The following is a 15,469-nucleotide window of genomic DNA, read 5'->3' as shown; positions in this document are numbered from 1 at the left end:
TGTATCCATGTAGAAGTTGAGATGCAAGGAAGTGGATGAATCCAAGAGAGATTTAAAAGGTAAATTCAGCTGAAGAAGAGGAGGTTAGGGTAGGGTCAATGAAATATTTTTAGATAAGCTGAGTGTATACATTTAGTAGATAGTTAGGTATTGGATTATGGAGTTTAAGGAAAGATAAGATCTTAAAAAAAGTCTATAGCATCATCTCTGTGTAGAGAATCTCTGACATTACATGTGTGAAAAATATTCTCAATGAGTAATGGAATTAAAAGAGCTTGCTGACATCATCAGGGAAATGCAAATGAGGTATCACCTAATCCAGTGAGATTAGCTCTTATCAAAAAATCTCAAAACAATGATTGCTGGTGTGGATGCAGAAAGGAACACTCATATGCTGTTGGGGGCACTGCAGACTAGTACAGCCTCCATGGAAAGCACTCAACGAACTCATAGTGGCCCTTCCATTTGATCCAACAGTCCCACTACTAGGTATTTATTGAAAGGAAAAAAAGACATTTTATAAAAAAGACACTTGTGGTTGAATGTTTATAGCAGCACAATTCACACCTGTGAAGAGGTGGAAACAACCCAAGTGCCCATCAGTCCATGAGTGGATTAATAAAATGTGGTACATGTATATCATGGAGTACTACTCAGCCATAAAAATGATCTAATGTCTTTTGTAACAACCTGGATGGAACTGGAGATCATTCTTCTAAGGGAAGTAACAGAAGAATGGAAAAACAAACACCACCATTGTACTCAATACTAAAGTGAAAGCAGCTGATCAATACTTACATGCACACACAGAAGTAAAAGTCAATGGGAATCAAGCAAGTAGGTGGGAGGGAAGGGGCTGAGTTAATTCATACCCAGCTGGTACAGTGCACACATGCTGCATGAAGGACACACTTGTAACTGTGACTTAACCGTACAAAAGCAAATTATGTAACTGAAATATGTGTACCCCTTCTATATCCTGGAATTAAAAAAAAAATTTAAAAGAGCTTGCCAATTTGTTTTAAAAAGAGTTTGCAGATTTTTTCCCCATAAAATCACTGCTGGATTGTAAACTCACAGAGAAATGCACTATAATATTAAACTATTTGGAACTCTCTTTGACAATTAGCTTGGTGTCTTGTTTCTAATCATTTATTCCAGTTTTAATTAATTAATTAATTTATTTTGCAGTTTTTGGCTGAGGCTGGGTTTGAACCCGCCACCTTTGGCATATGGGGCCAGTGCCTTACTCCTTTGAGCCACAGGTGCTGCCATCAGTTTTAATTTTAAAAAGATCACTGTATTCTGACAGGAGGGACAGGGTGAGTACAAATGATGCACCCGAACCTGCCTCTGGTAATAGAGATGTACAGAGGGTGAATGCAGCTGGTAAAGCCTGTCCTAAGGGAGTTTGGGGTTTCCAGAGCTTTCTCTTCTCAGTAACGGACAAACAGGCTAAGTTCTGAGTTCATTGTCAGTTATCCTATTAGCTAATGGAATTTAGACTCTCAGAATAAGTCATAGCTTTCTGGGGTAAAAGAGAAGTATACCAAATGGTTAAAATCATGAACTTCGATTTCAGAACTGAACTTGCAGTCTGTGTTTCCTCCATTCTGTTACTTAACATCTCAAAAACCTTGTTTCTTCTTTTGAAAGATGGGGATGCTCTAATACCACATTCATTGTGTTGGTGTGTGGATTGCATGAAGACTCAGAAGCATTTCATGTAGTGCCAGTCACAGAATTTGCTTACTGGAAGTGTTAGCCATCATCATTATTGTATTTTCCTAATCATTGTCATCATCAAAATCATAATTTTTATCATATTTTGAATTAATTTTTATTAGTATAGAGAACCTCATTATTTTTATTAAAAGCTACCAAATTTATTATTGAACAGTAATAATTTCCTCCAATATCTGTACTTTTTATCATATTTTTATATTAGCTGAATTCTCAGCATAACATTGAATAGTAATAATTATTGTGGACATCTTATCTTGTTTCTTGCTTCAATGGGATTTATTTTAAAGACTTGTCATTAAGTATGATATTTGCTCTAGATTTTAAGTAGATGTTATGTCATTGCTAATTTTATGTTGTCAAATGTAACGCTAGTATAGAAGTTGTGAATTATGTTAGCACATTTATGATTTTTATTTCAAAGTCAGAAATAATGTGTTATTTCTTTTAAAATAGGTAATAACAGATATACTGAACTTGCCACAAATATTGGACTGTTTAATCATTTTCCCACAACATATGGTATCCAGATAATGCTAAATAAATGTTTGAATTTGCATGATCGTAGGTAAAAGGGCTATCATATATTGCTACATCAACTGGAAAATAAGCAAAATACTCTTATTAACGATAAGATACAGATTGATAACAAATTAACATATTCAGCAAAAGGAAAAAGTTACTTATAACTTTCTTGCCAATTTTTTAGGTGATAAGATTGGATTACATGTGTAAGCAAAATCTCTGCAGGTAGACTTCTGCTTCTTCTTTATGAAACCATTTATTCAAATTGCAAGTTAGCTGAAATTTCCTAAATGAGAATAATTTATAGTAATTGTCATTTTCCTTACTTATATAATTAGGCTACCTCTATTTCCTATGAGACAATGTTTTGGTTTTCTTTAAAATAGATTGTTTTCTGAAAGCAAAGATTGTCTGACAGTGCATTTAAACCAATTTCATGGCCATGAGGTATGTCTCAGCTTGCATGACCTTCTGCCTACCCTGCTAGAGCAAATGCTTTCAGGAAGGCTCTCATGCATATGTGGAACTTCTCTTCTCAACATATATTGTGGCATAGCTCTTATTTCCTAGAGAAGAAAGTTTGTAACACAACATCCATAAGCTTCTGGTAGCAGAACTTGAGCACAGTTTTCATGTTGATTAATTAGATTTAGAGATCTCTAAAAGCGGCAAGAAACTTGAAATAGACTTATGGCGCTTTCCTGCAGCTTCAGAAATGTCTTTTAAAACCAGTCCTAAAGACACAGCGTACTGCTGCAGCTGCACTGGCCGCCATGGTAAGTCGTCATGGGCTGTCCATGGGAGGAGCTGGCTCTAGCCGCCTCCTGAGCATCCGTGTGCACCTGTGTTGACATCACCCACTATCGAGTGTCAGTGATGGCTCCAAAGCATCATGCGGGAGCAGTGGGACAAAAGAATCCTATTTCAGTCTGGTCTGACTACTACTCCACTGCTTGGTAGATAAATCTGATCCTGTACACTGCATCCAGAGCCTCCACTGAGGTTTCTTACAAACCACGCTGATATATTACTGGCATCTTCAGTCTGGTACATTACATATTTTTGCCTGTATGGCCTAGTTTCCCAGGGATATTCATTTTTATTTTTAGGAAGGGCTATTCATTTTTATCCGTTCAATTCCTGTATATAGGAATGAAGGAGGTGACCAAAAACTTGGAGAATGGTGCAGGTGATACCATTATCACAAATTTTGAGAGGTTGGTGAAAGGAGACTGAAAACTAGAAGGTCATAACTAGCCAAAGATGTCCTACCTTTTTGAGGAAACTCTGCTGGGGTCAGTTATCTTTGCTTTCTTTCTTTCTTTTTTTTTTTTTTTTGTACAAAAGGTTTTTATTGGGGCGGGGAGATGCTGCGAAGCAGCACCAAGGAGGAGAGAAAAGAGAAGAGAAAAGACGAGAGAGAGGAGAGAGAAGAGAGGAGAGGGAGGAGAGGGGGGAGAGCAGTTATCTTTGCTTTCCAGCACACCAAGCATCTGGCAGTATCAAAGCATAATCTTATGTTCCTTTATTCCTTCTTTATTGTGGCCACAAAGGTAACCATAATGTTTATCCAGACTTTTATGACTTTTGCTGCTTTTTAAAAGCTGGGTCTTATTTTGAATTCATTTTGATAATTTTGGTCTTTTAATTCATGCACTTATTTAATGTATTTTAAATTTCAGAATAATATGAGGATACATGCGATTGGGTCACATTGTTGGCATTTGTAAGGTGAAGTCCCAGTTGCAGTTATTTCCTTCACACGGGAAGTGTGCCGCATACCTGTGCATTTTTCCTTTTGGGTGGGAACTTGCTGAACCCTCTCCCCCTCCTCCCCCCTTCCTTAATTTAATTGAGTTTTTCTTTCAAGTGAGCAGGTAGTTTTTACTCTACTAGTTTCAAGTTAGCAGTGAGTATATGCGATGTTTGTTTTTCTTCTTACTTTCTTTTTTGTTTTTGTTTTTCCATTCCTGTGATACATCATGTGATACGCTACTTAGGAGAATGTTCTCTGAATCCATCCATGTTGTTACAAAAGATACACAATCTCCATCTTTTGGATGACTGAGTAGTATCCCATGATTCCATATACAACTGTTCATTAATCGATTTGTGTGTTGAAGGTCATTTGGGTTGTTTCTACATTGTTGCAAGTGTAAATTTGGCTGCTGTAAATATTCAAATGCAAATGCCCTTATGGTAAAATGACTTTTTCTGTTTTGGGTAGACACCTAGTAATGGAATTGCAGGATCAAAGGGAAGGTCTGCTTTTAGTTCCATACTTCTTCCATAAAGGCCGTACTAATTTGCAGTCCCACTAACAGTACATGATGTTCCCTTCTCTCCACATCTATACCAGCAGTTGTTGCTTTGGGACCTTGTGATGTGGGTCATTCTCATTGGGATTAGGCAATATCTTAAAGTTGTTTTTATTTTATTTTATTCTTTGAGACAGAGTCTCACTCTATTACCCTGGGTAGAGTGCTATGGTGTCACAGCATACAGCAACCTCAAACTCTTGGGCTTAAGTGATCCTCTTGCCTCGGCCTCCCATGAAGCTGGGACTACAGGCATCTGCCACAATGCCTGGCTCAAAGTGGTTTTGATTTGCATTTCTCTGATAATTAAAGACAATCAACATTTCTTCATGTGTTTATTGGCCATTCACAAAAAAAGATTCTGTTCATGTCTTTTGCACGGTTTTGATGGGGGTGTTGCTCTTTTTTTGCTCATTTGGTTGGCTTCCCTTTTGCTTTTTTTGAGGGTACATTGAGTCAGCTGCTGTTTGGCTGGCAACAGCAGTTTTCATCATGTAAAAAGAAAAGTGAAGCCAAATCATCTTACAATGGCAACAGGTCATTGTTCTCCAAAGCTGATGATGCTTCAGCTAAGGTTAAAAAAGAAGCATACTAAGAAGACTGGATAAAGTTAGTTGATGAGCACTAGAAGGCAAAAAGGAAATGTTTTTTCTTACCTACCTGTCAGATTGTGGTAATATTTCTATGTAAGTGATGTGAAATAAAGGTTATGTATAAGGAATGAAGGTAACAATAAAAAAGATTCTTTCTGTTTCTGGAAGACCACCTCTTTATAGATTTTACTCTTTGTAGATTTTAGTTTATGAGTGTTAGGAGCATATCATGTGAATTTGTCTGATATAAAAGATTCTGTTGTGATCATTTGAATAGTTTCATGTCAAAATAGAAGAAAGCTAGATTCTTATAAATATTAGAAAAAGCAAACCTATTATTGCAAAATAACAAAAATTTAAAACTTAAAAAAGATTAGGTATTTTTATTTTTATTGGAATCTATTTGAGCTTTTTAGTTCAACAGAATTAAAGTTGTACTTTGCCTTAATCATTATAATTGCTAGGTATGGAAAATAATTTCTATTTAATTATGTTATAAATGAAAATAAATTTCCAGTTTATATTTCAGATATAAACAATATGCTTTTTGACTACAGTAAATGGAAAATACTTGAAATTTTAATTTTATTTCTACTAGTACTTTTCATTGAGAACCAAGAATCAGCATGAGTATCAATCTGAAGTCTTTCTCATGCCCTTGTTTTATTTATTTATTTTTTTCCGTTTTTTTTTGGCCAGGGCTGAGTTTGAACCCACCACCTCTGGCACATGGGGCCGGTGCCTTACTTCTTTGAGCCACAGGCACCACCCTATGCCCTTGTTTTAAAAACTACTTGTTTTTTTCCTCAAAAGAAAATCAAGCTGCAATTTTTATTTTTTATTGTTTTTTGTGACAGAATCTCACTATATTGCCCTAGATAGAGTACCATGACCTCACAGCTCATAGCGACCTCAAACTCTTGGGCTTACGTGATTCTCTTGCCTCAGCCTCCCAAGTAGCTGAGACTACAGGTGCCTGCCACAACACCTGGCACAACTGCAACCTTTCTTTTTTTTTTAATGAATAATTCTTTTTTATTAAATCATAACTTTGTACATTGATGCATTTATGGGGTTCAGGGTACTGCTTCGATATACAATGTGAAATGTTTACATGGAACCAAGTAACACATCCATTCCAATTATACTCATTTCTTAATAGTTATAGTTTTGAAATGTACCATTGCATCATGCACATTAGGTGAGATCCCCCCGATAACTGCAACCTTTCTGTTGCAGTTGTCATTGTTGCTCAGCTGGCCCAGGCTGGGTTTGAACCTGCCAGCCTCCGTGTATGTGGCCAGTGCTGTAACCACTGTGCTATGGGTGAGCTGACAGTGCAATTTTTAATGGATTATTTATCCTATGTTTTGTTTTGTAATTTTCATTTGAGTATCTTAGCTTATTTTTTTTCTCTATGCTAAAAACACATTTGTTTTAAATGTAGGAGAAATTATTCTCAGCGGTTTCCACGTTATTCTTTCTAAACTTAGTTTGTCTGAATACATTGGTAGTAGGTATTATAACGATTCAAAAAAAGGCATTAACATAATTTTTAAAATTCTCTTGTGTTTTCTTTCTTTCTACTGGATACTTTCTTAGTTTTCTAGTTGAATTTCTCTTACTAGTTTGCATATGGTTATATTTTAGTTTACATGATTCACTTGGAAATTCCAGGGCCCTACCCACCACCTGGGCCGTTTGAGTGCTTTTCCTTAGGTGGCAGAGCTGGTCACAGGTCCCCAAACAACACTGCAGCTTATTTCTTCCTGGAAGTGCCACCTGACAGGTCAATTAGCACAGCCTTTTACAGTGTTTACTGACTCCATCATACAGAATGTGGTTGATTTTTACCCACAAGCGCCACCTACTATTTCTGAAATTAAACTGGCAATACAATTGGTACTGTTAAGAAGACCAGAGGGCTGAAGGAAGAGGAAGGATTTGAAAGTAATCCATCCTTCATCAGAGAAAGAGAGGGAATATATCTACACTCAGTTCACCACTGCTACAGCCTACAAGCAATCAGAAACTGAAAAAAAAAAAAAAAAACACCACACTAATGATATTTTTAACCAAGACATCCATCCAGAATCTCAATCATCATCCATCCAGAATCTCAATCATCATCATAGCACCCTCAAGCAAAACCAAAGGTCTAACATAGGAAAGTCTGACAATTAAGTTTGTGAACTCATCCTAGAAAAAGTGCTACATACCTCTTTGCTGAATATCACTATGGCCACCTTTGAAGGGCTGCTGCTGGGAAGCTATGCACTGATGCTAGTGCACCCTTCAAAGCAGTTTGGAGTTCTTTCTCTGGAATGGCCATGAAAACTGTTGTCAGATTACTCTGGTGTCCTGAATATCATCAAAATGTCTTCATTTCAATATTTCCTTTATATTTGGGTAAGGAAAAATGTCATTGGAGGTCATATCAGGTGAGCAGGGAGGGTATCCAATACAGCTATTTGTTTACTGGTTAAAAACTCTCTCAGAGACAGTGTCACATGAGCTGGTGTATTGTTGTGACATAAGAGCCATGAATTAGATTTTTAGTTAAGATTTTCCTGTTTCTCTAATAATGTTTTCTTGATCTACTATGCTTCTGATATTGATTCACACTTTAATGAATTTTTGCAATGTTTTAATCATTCCTGCTTGTTATTGACTGCCCTGACCTCTTTTCATCCGTAATGCTTTCTTTTCCCTCAGAGAAAACATTTAATACATTTGTACACTGCCATTTTATTCATGGAATTATCCCCATAAACTTGGACTAACATGTCCTTGATTTTACTTCCACTCTTGCCATGTTTAACAAGAAATTTATGAATGTTTGTGTGTTGCTCTAATTCAAGCTGTGACATTCTCACATGACATACAAAAACATGCAACAACTATAGTAAATATCATCAACAAGACATCACCACATGTCAACATGAATATACCAGTGAGACACCAATATGCTAAGGTTATGAAACCTTCCTGAGTTGTTTGTACAGTGCTACCAAGGTAGGTGCACAGTGGCAAGTTTGTGAACTTAATTGTCAAGGCCTTATATGCAACAGACACTCTTTTACAAGTGTGTGTGGAAAGCCCCATCTAAACAGAAGAAAATCCCCAAATAAGACGTCACAGCTGCCCCAGAGGAGAAGTACAAAAAATCAGAGCTAAAGGACATCCCCCAAAGGGAACACAAGCTCTTTAGCAATGGATACCAACTAAGATGAAAATATTGAAATGGCAGATAAGGAATTCCAAATATGGATAGTAAGGAAGCTCAATGAAATTCAAGAGAAAATGAAAAATCAACTGAAAGAAAGCAGAAAAACAATTCAGTAAATGAATGAAAAATTCACTGAAGAGAATAACATATTAAAAAAATCAAATAGAACTTCTGGAAATGAAAATTTTTTTTGGACATACAAAACACAGTGGAACGTTTTAAGAATAGACTAGATCAGGAACAAGAAAGAATCTTAGACCTTGAAGACAATTTTTTTGAATTAACTCAGTCAAAAATAAAGAAGAGAGAATTAAGAGGAATGAACAAAGCCTGGAAGAAATACAGGATTATGCAAAACAGCCCAAATATAATGATAATCTCTGAGGGTGAAGAAGAAAATGCACAAGGGCTGGAAAACCTGTTTGTGGGAATAATTGAGGAAAACTTCTTTTGAATGGATAGAGCTTTAGACATCCAGGCACAAGAAGCTCAACAAACACCTGTGAGATTCATTGCAAAGAGGCAATCACCTGGCCACCAAGGAGGTGAGAACATCAAGTAAGGAAAACCCAGTAGGCTAACTGCAGACTTCTCAACTGAAACATTACCCTTTCTAATTCAATTTTTCTGCCACCCACATACTCCCCAGCTCTTATTTATTTTGGGGGTGGGGAAACAAGTTGGTGGATTATTTGTAATTATCCTACAGTTTTAAAAGACAAAATCATAAATATGAATTCACCTGATGATTTTATTATCTATTTTAGGTTACATAAAATAATGTGTTTTATTTTTGTTTATAATTTTTTTTTTTTTGAGTGAAATACTTCTTGAAATCTCCAGGATGAAGTTCAGGCTTCCTCTTGCATATCTCACAGTAGAAAGTGGTTTCTCTTCTTCCTTTCTCATTTTTTTTTTGCTGCAAAGCATGTAATCCTTTCTTGATTTGTTTTCATTTTGTATTGTAAAATGCTTCTCCCCATTTAGTCTTTCCTCCATATCAGAAATGATGGTCTTCTCCTCTTTCTTGAATTTCTCTTCCTTACATTGTTCACAAGCTGAGTGAAGAGATTTCTCCTATAAGAAAGGTGTGCTTGCACTTTTTCTCCACTCTCCTTATCTACTGAGTAAAGGATGTTGTGGTTCACGATGAAATTTCCATCATTGAGAAGAATTAATTTTTCCACCATTTGTAGGACCTCCTGGTACGCCTGTAACATTCTAGTGCTGATGAGCTTTATCCACTTTTCCCATAAACTTTGTGAATTCTAAAATAACCTTTGGGTTTTTCAAATTGAACAGTCTGTTTCTTCCTATAACCAATGATCACTATGTCTGAGGGCCAGAGAATGTACTCAGCATTGTCACTAACCTCTTGCCCTGGAAGAGAGCCACGTCATTTTCATATCACATTGATAGGCACATAATATATTCCTGAAGTTTCTTCTTTTTCAGGTCACTTGGAAAATTCTTCCTAGAAGCCATAATAGTTTCTGTTATATGTGTTTTTATTTTATGCAACTTCCAAGCAAGTTGAGGGCTTGTGTGGAACCTGTCAGTGTAGATGTGATAGCCTGAGCCACTTGGATGTGTTTGCAAAACTTGTGCCAAATGAATCACTATTTGAGATGCTAATGGCAAGTCGGGACAAATAAGACTTTCTGTTGTTGTCTTGCCACGTAGGGAATGTGCGAATCACACAGGCAAAAAATTCACAGGCACCACTTTGTAGACTTTTTTGGATTGTAGTCCTAGAATTGAATCCTTCCTTTGAAACTTACTGTACTCTCCTCTATAACCACATTTCTTCTCAGTACATAAAGCTTTTTGCATTTATTGTTAATATATGCAGTAAAATTCTTCACCTTGCTCTTTTGGATATGTACAGTTCCTTGAGCTGCAACAGGATGAACTAAATGCAGCATCCAGAATATTTGGCAAAAAATGGAGAAGAGAGGAAACATCTTTGAAGAATGGGGTTCAATGTCATGGACGAGCCATGACATGCAGTGGGTTTACTTCCTAGTGACCTGGTGTTGCAAGGAGACCAAAGAATTCTTCGTAGGAGTTATAGAATATTAATAGAGAGAAATAATAGACACAGACAAAGAGGTAATTTTAAGAGCAGTGGGGCTTGGGAGGCAGCACACATTTCTTTGTAAGGCTTCCAGTATGCTGCCCCGAGTATCAGGGTGGCTCTATTTATTTCATACGTCAGTGTTACAGTCATAAATCTCATGAAAGCAGGGCAAACAATCCTGTCAAGGTTCTTGCTGTGGTTGCATTCCCACTAACTAGACTGACTCTACAGCTGATTACATTAATTGCATAGATTTACTTGTTGCTTTTTATTGCTTCAAAGTATAATGGTCTTAATGTAAAAAGTCTTGATAAGGAAGCCAATCAGAGGCCGACTCAAGAACCAAATCCCAGCTGACCCACAGTCACACACCACAGATGTGATGTTTTAATACTCTGATGGCCTTGTGTCCAAATAGATAGACTCCTCTGGCCCAATCAAGGTGACAGAAGAAAAGAGATCTTTCTTCTTATCTGGTCTGGAGTCAGTCTTCCTGAGTTGAACCAAGTTTAAAGAATTCTCATTCTTAACTCCCCAAAACCACTCCTTCAGAGCACACAGCCTTGCCTTGGCAGAAAGCAGCTTCAAAGCCTCCAGCCAGTTGCTGCACTGCAGCTGTGAGGGGAGGGGGGATAGACAACATGCTGTGCTGCAAAAATACTAAAGTGACAGGATCTCGCACTTTGTGCTCAAAGCCCTGAAAATGAGCTATAATCCAAACCCTCATAGCTGTCTCCCTTTGTCTAGACTTTGTTCCCTATTCCTAATAATATTTCTAATCTACTAACGATTAATAATTGAGTATTAGTTTCAAACTTATAAAATGATTATTACTAGCAATGCAAGCCCATCAAGATACAACTCCTCCCTTAAGTCGTCCACATGCACCCTTCAGTTCAGTCTAGCCAATCTTTGGTAAAATAGTCAACTAATTGTACCTTAAAATTCAGAGCTATGTTGAGTATTACACCAAAGGATGTCTTCATATTTTCTTACAAAACATCCTCCCACAAGTTCCACATTGAGTATTTGTTAGTAGAGTCACCTTCTGTCTTTTTCCCACTTCAGATATATATATTTGTCACAGTCATAATTTCACCCATAAGATCATCTGAGAAAAAGAGCTGGAAATCCTCAAGTTCAGTTTTTGGCTGAGCACTCTGACAAAGGGTGAATCCCTGTGGTGTGACAGGGACAGGAACTTTATAAGATCATCATTGCCATCATGATAAGCCTTCCAGCTAATTGTTACAGCTTGCATATTATTGTCACCCTTCATCACTAGCTTCAGATTCACTGGAACTAATATCAATGCATATAGGAGATGCTTACTTTCATCACTAATTCTCATCTGACTTCACTGTCCTCAAAAATCCACATTGCAACATCATTTTCACTTAGGTGCCTTCTCCCTGCCATTTTCCTACAAGCACAACCATGAAAATACAACCCATGATGACCTGTTCACATACAAACACAAGGCCTGCTGAGAAACAGAAAGAATACAACCTGCATTATCAGTTGGCTGGAGTCCTGACTACAGGAGAAGACGCATCAGGTAGGCTTCAACAGTAGAGCAGGCAAACAAACACAACCAAAAAACATGTCGGATGTATTCTGACACTGGAGAACAGGAAAATCATTCTATCTGACGTTGTCTGACATAGGATTGGAAGGCTCTAGGACACCATTTTCAGTCTTTTTAAACAGAACAAGTATTAACATAGAATTTTATATCCTGCAAACTTAAGTTTATCATATTATAGAGAAATAAAGACTCTTCCAAATAAGCAAACACTGAGGAAATTTGTCAAGACCCGACCTGCTCTGCAGGAAATACTCAGAACCGCTCTATACAGGGATTAGCATAACAGACACCAACCAGCATCAAACCACCCCCAAACTAAAGCTCATATAAAACAATAGCACAAGAGGAATAAAAAGCAGTTGTCCAACAGGATGAACTGAACAGCATCCCACATATCAGTTCTGACAATTAATGTGAATGATTGAATGCCTCACTTAAGATACTAGGCTGGCTGAATGGATGAAAAAAAACAACCCAAGTATCTGTTGTCTCCAGGAAACATCTCTTACCCACGAGGACTCATACAGACTCAAGGTGAAAGGATAGAAAAGAAAAGTCTTATTTTATATGAAAACTAATTACCTTCATATGAAAATGCTCAGTTCTTATGAGAATTGTCTTAAGTATTCAATAATAACTAGCTAACCAAGAACAAGCAGAGAAATCAAATGGTAGTTTATTTGAATGAAGAATGATGGCGTTTAATCTGATTTTTTATTGGTCAAATAAATAACAAGAAAAGGTATTAAATGATTTTAGATTTTTTGCTTTATTTTGTGGTTTAAAAGTCTAGTCATAACATTAAAGCTCTATGACATAATTTCTTTCGTGAAAACCATGAACCTATTACCTGTACTTTTGGATGGTTTGGAACCTATTACCTGTATTTTTTGATATTTAAGTTAAAAGTCAATTTTTAAAAAATAAATTATAGAAATTATAGAAAGTATAGAAAGCCTATACTTATTTTTTAAAACAAAGATTGAATAACTCTTTTTATTATGAGAGAAAAAATGTATAATAATTGCAATCAGCATGATGAGTAATAGGATAGCAGTCTGAGCAGGTTGCTATGGGACTGCAAGGTGCCTTGTGGGGGAAGAGTCAGGTAAGGTTGTCTATAGCCAGGGAACGCTGAATAGAATCTTTAAGATAATTGGTATAAATTAATCTTTAAAACAAATTTTTTTTATTGGTGGGGATTCATTAAAGGTACAAAGAACCAGGTTACACTGATTACATTTGTTAGGTAAAGTCCTGAGAGTGAGGAACTTTTGATAGCCTGGAATGCTAAGAAGTTTATTTTTAATACTGTGACAGAAAGAAGTAAATATTTAAGAGTTCTGTACTATATTTGATACTTTTATAGTTAAAAACTTAAAAATATTAACAAGTTATTAATTACTAATTATATTTGAAGTTTGGGTTTAACTATAGTTGAAATGACAGGAATTTTATTTTACGCTTGTATTAAGGATGAATTTATTAAAATAAGTTTTTAGCACCCTCCCCCCCATAAAAAAAGAGAGAGAGAAAGACACTGAATACTTCTATTTCCCATCAGATTTGTAATATACTAGTAATGACATTTTGTGTGCAAACATATTGAATTTTTTTTTTTTTTTTTACCACTTATTACATTTGAGTTGTAAGTGCTGGAGAACTATCTTATACTTCCTGACCTACTCAAGTACTAAATTCATAGCTATATCTATCTTTTTCCATAGTAGCTACAGATAATGTCTTGCCCATTGTAAGTCTACTTGTAGAATAAATAATGCTCAGTACTATTTACTGCTAAACCAGAGCAATCAGCACAGAATAAGGAATGCCTTGCTATAGGCTTTTCTGTGAACATAAGGAGGTATCCTTTGATTTAAATACTTCTCCCCTAGGTTTTCTCATTTTCAATTCATTAAGTTGTATTGTATTACTGAGTATCGTGCATTGTACTACTAAGTATTAAATTTATTGTGCAGGTTCCTAGAGTGACTAAGATGTGGCCCTATCCTCCAAAGGACTTCCAGGTTAGGGGAGGAGATGGATTACCAATAATGCAAAGATAAGCTCTTTGCCTATCTTCTTAACTTCCTATTTCCCTTCCTGTAACAGCTGTAGACTTGATGATAGTAGCAAAAAATAACAGATCACATGTATACAGTGGTCATTATATAGAAGGTACTTAAATACCTCATATGCATTATTTTCTTTAATCCTCAGAACATCCTATGAGCAAGGTAAGTGAGCATTTTGATTGCTTTTCCAACATCCTCCCATTACTCAGTAACTATTTAGAAAAAAAGGACAGTGGTAAAGATACATTGTGAAAAAGGTGCCAAACTGCAGATTTCTGCCCTTATGAAGTTTACATTCTCTTACTCCCTGGAAGCCTGTTCTACCTGTGAATTCAGATACATGTGCCAAGAAATTTCTTCACATTATTTAGTTAAATGTATAATAGGCAGAGATTTACATGAAAAAAATATGAGATTTGCTCTTTTATTATAGAATTTGGGAAAACAAAGAATATCTTACCTAACATTGAGACTCGAGGAGTACCTTTTTGGGTTGACTCTTTGGGGAATTTTGAGCTTCCTGGATCTGGCTGTCCATATCTCTCCCCAGAATGGGGAAGTTCTCAGCTATTTTTAATTTTAACTCCTTTCATTTCCTACTTGATGCTTAGCAGAAAGTTAAAAGCTATTATATTATTAAATAGATTTTTTATGCCTTTCCCATTCTCTTCTCATTCTGGAAGGATACAAGTATTTGTTCACTTAATGGTGCCCCATAAATCTTATAGACATTTTTCACTCTTTATCATTCTTATTTCCTTTTTTCCCTTCTGATGGATAATTTCAAAGAACCTATCTCTTAAAATTTTTATTATTTTTTATTTATGAAATTTTAAGTCATTCCCAAAGAATTTCATTCCTTGATAGTTTTCTGGAGTTTGATTCTTATATTGAAGGTCTTAGCCTATTAAATTTTAACTAATCTTACTTGTTATTGTACCTAATTCAGAATTTTTGCTTCTGGATTTATTTTACTTTATTATTATTTTTGTTTTATTTTTAATTGATATATAATAATTGTGTGTATTTTGGGGTTCACAGTGATGTATCAAAATGTAATATATAGTGATTTGATAAGAGTAATGAGCATATTTACCACCTCAAATACGTATCATTTCTTTGTGTTTTGAACATTCAATATCCTATTTATTTGAAACCATATAATGTGTTACTGCTAACTATAGTCATCCTATAGTGATATAGAACATTAGAACTTATTCCTCCTACCTAGCTATAATTTTATATTGTTTAAGAAACCTCTCCCTATCTCTCCTTTCTCCTTCTGAGGCTTTTGTATCCTCTGTTCTACTTTTTACTT

General features: G+C 35.9%; 1 protein-coding gene and 1 pseudogene across 1 annotated transcript in view; both read left to right on the top strand.

The window, feature by feature from the left end:
- PTH2R (parathyroid hormone 2 receptor) overlaps positions 1-15,469 on the top strand; it is an 89,494-nt gene that overhangs the window by 4,523 nt on the left and 69,502 nt on the right. The gene's annotated exons all lie outside the window — the stretch shown is intronic.
- Positions 2,984-5,194, top strand: LOC111723585 (annotated as a pseudogene).

This window comes from Otolemur garnettii, unplaced genomic scaffold, assembly GCF_000181295.1.
Source record: "Otolemur garnettii isolate 467f Iridium unplaced genomic scaffold, OtoGar3 scaffold00013, whole genome shotgun sequence".
Lineage (NCBI taxonomy): Eukaryota > Metazoa > Chordata > Mammalia > Primates > Galagidae > Otolemur > Otolemur garnettii.
Note: the sequence above shows the minus strand (reverse complement) of the source record. Positions and strands in the feature narration are given on the sequence as shown.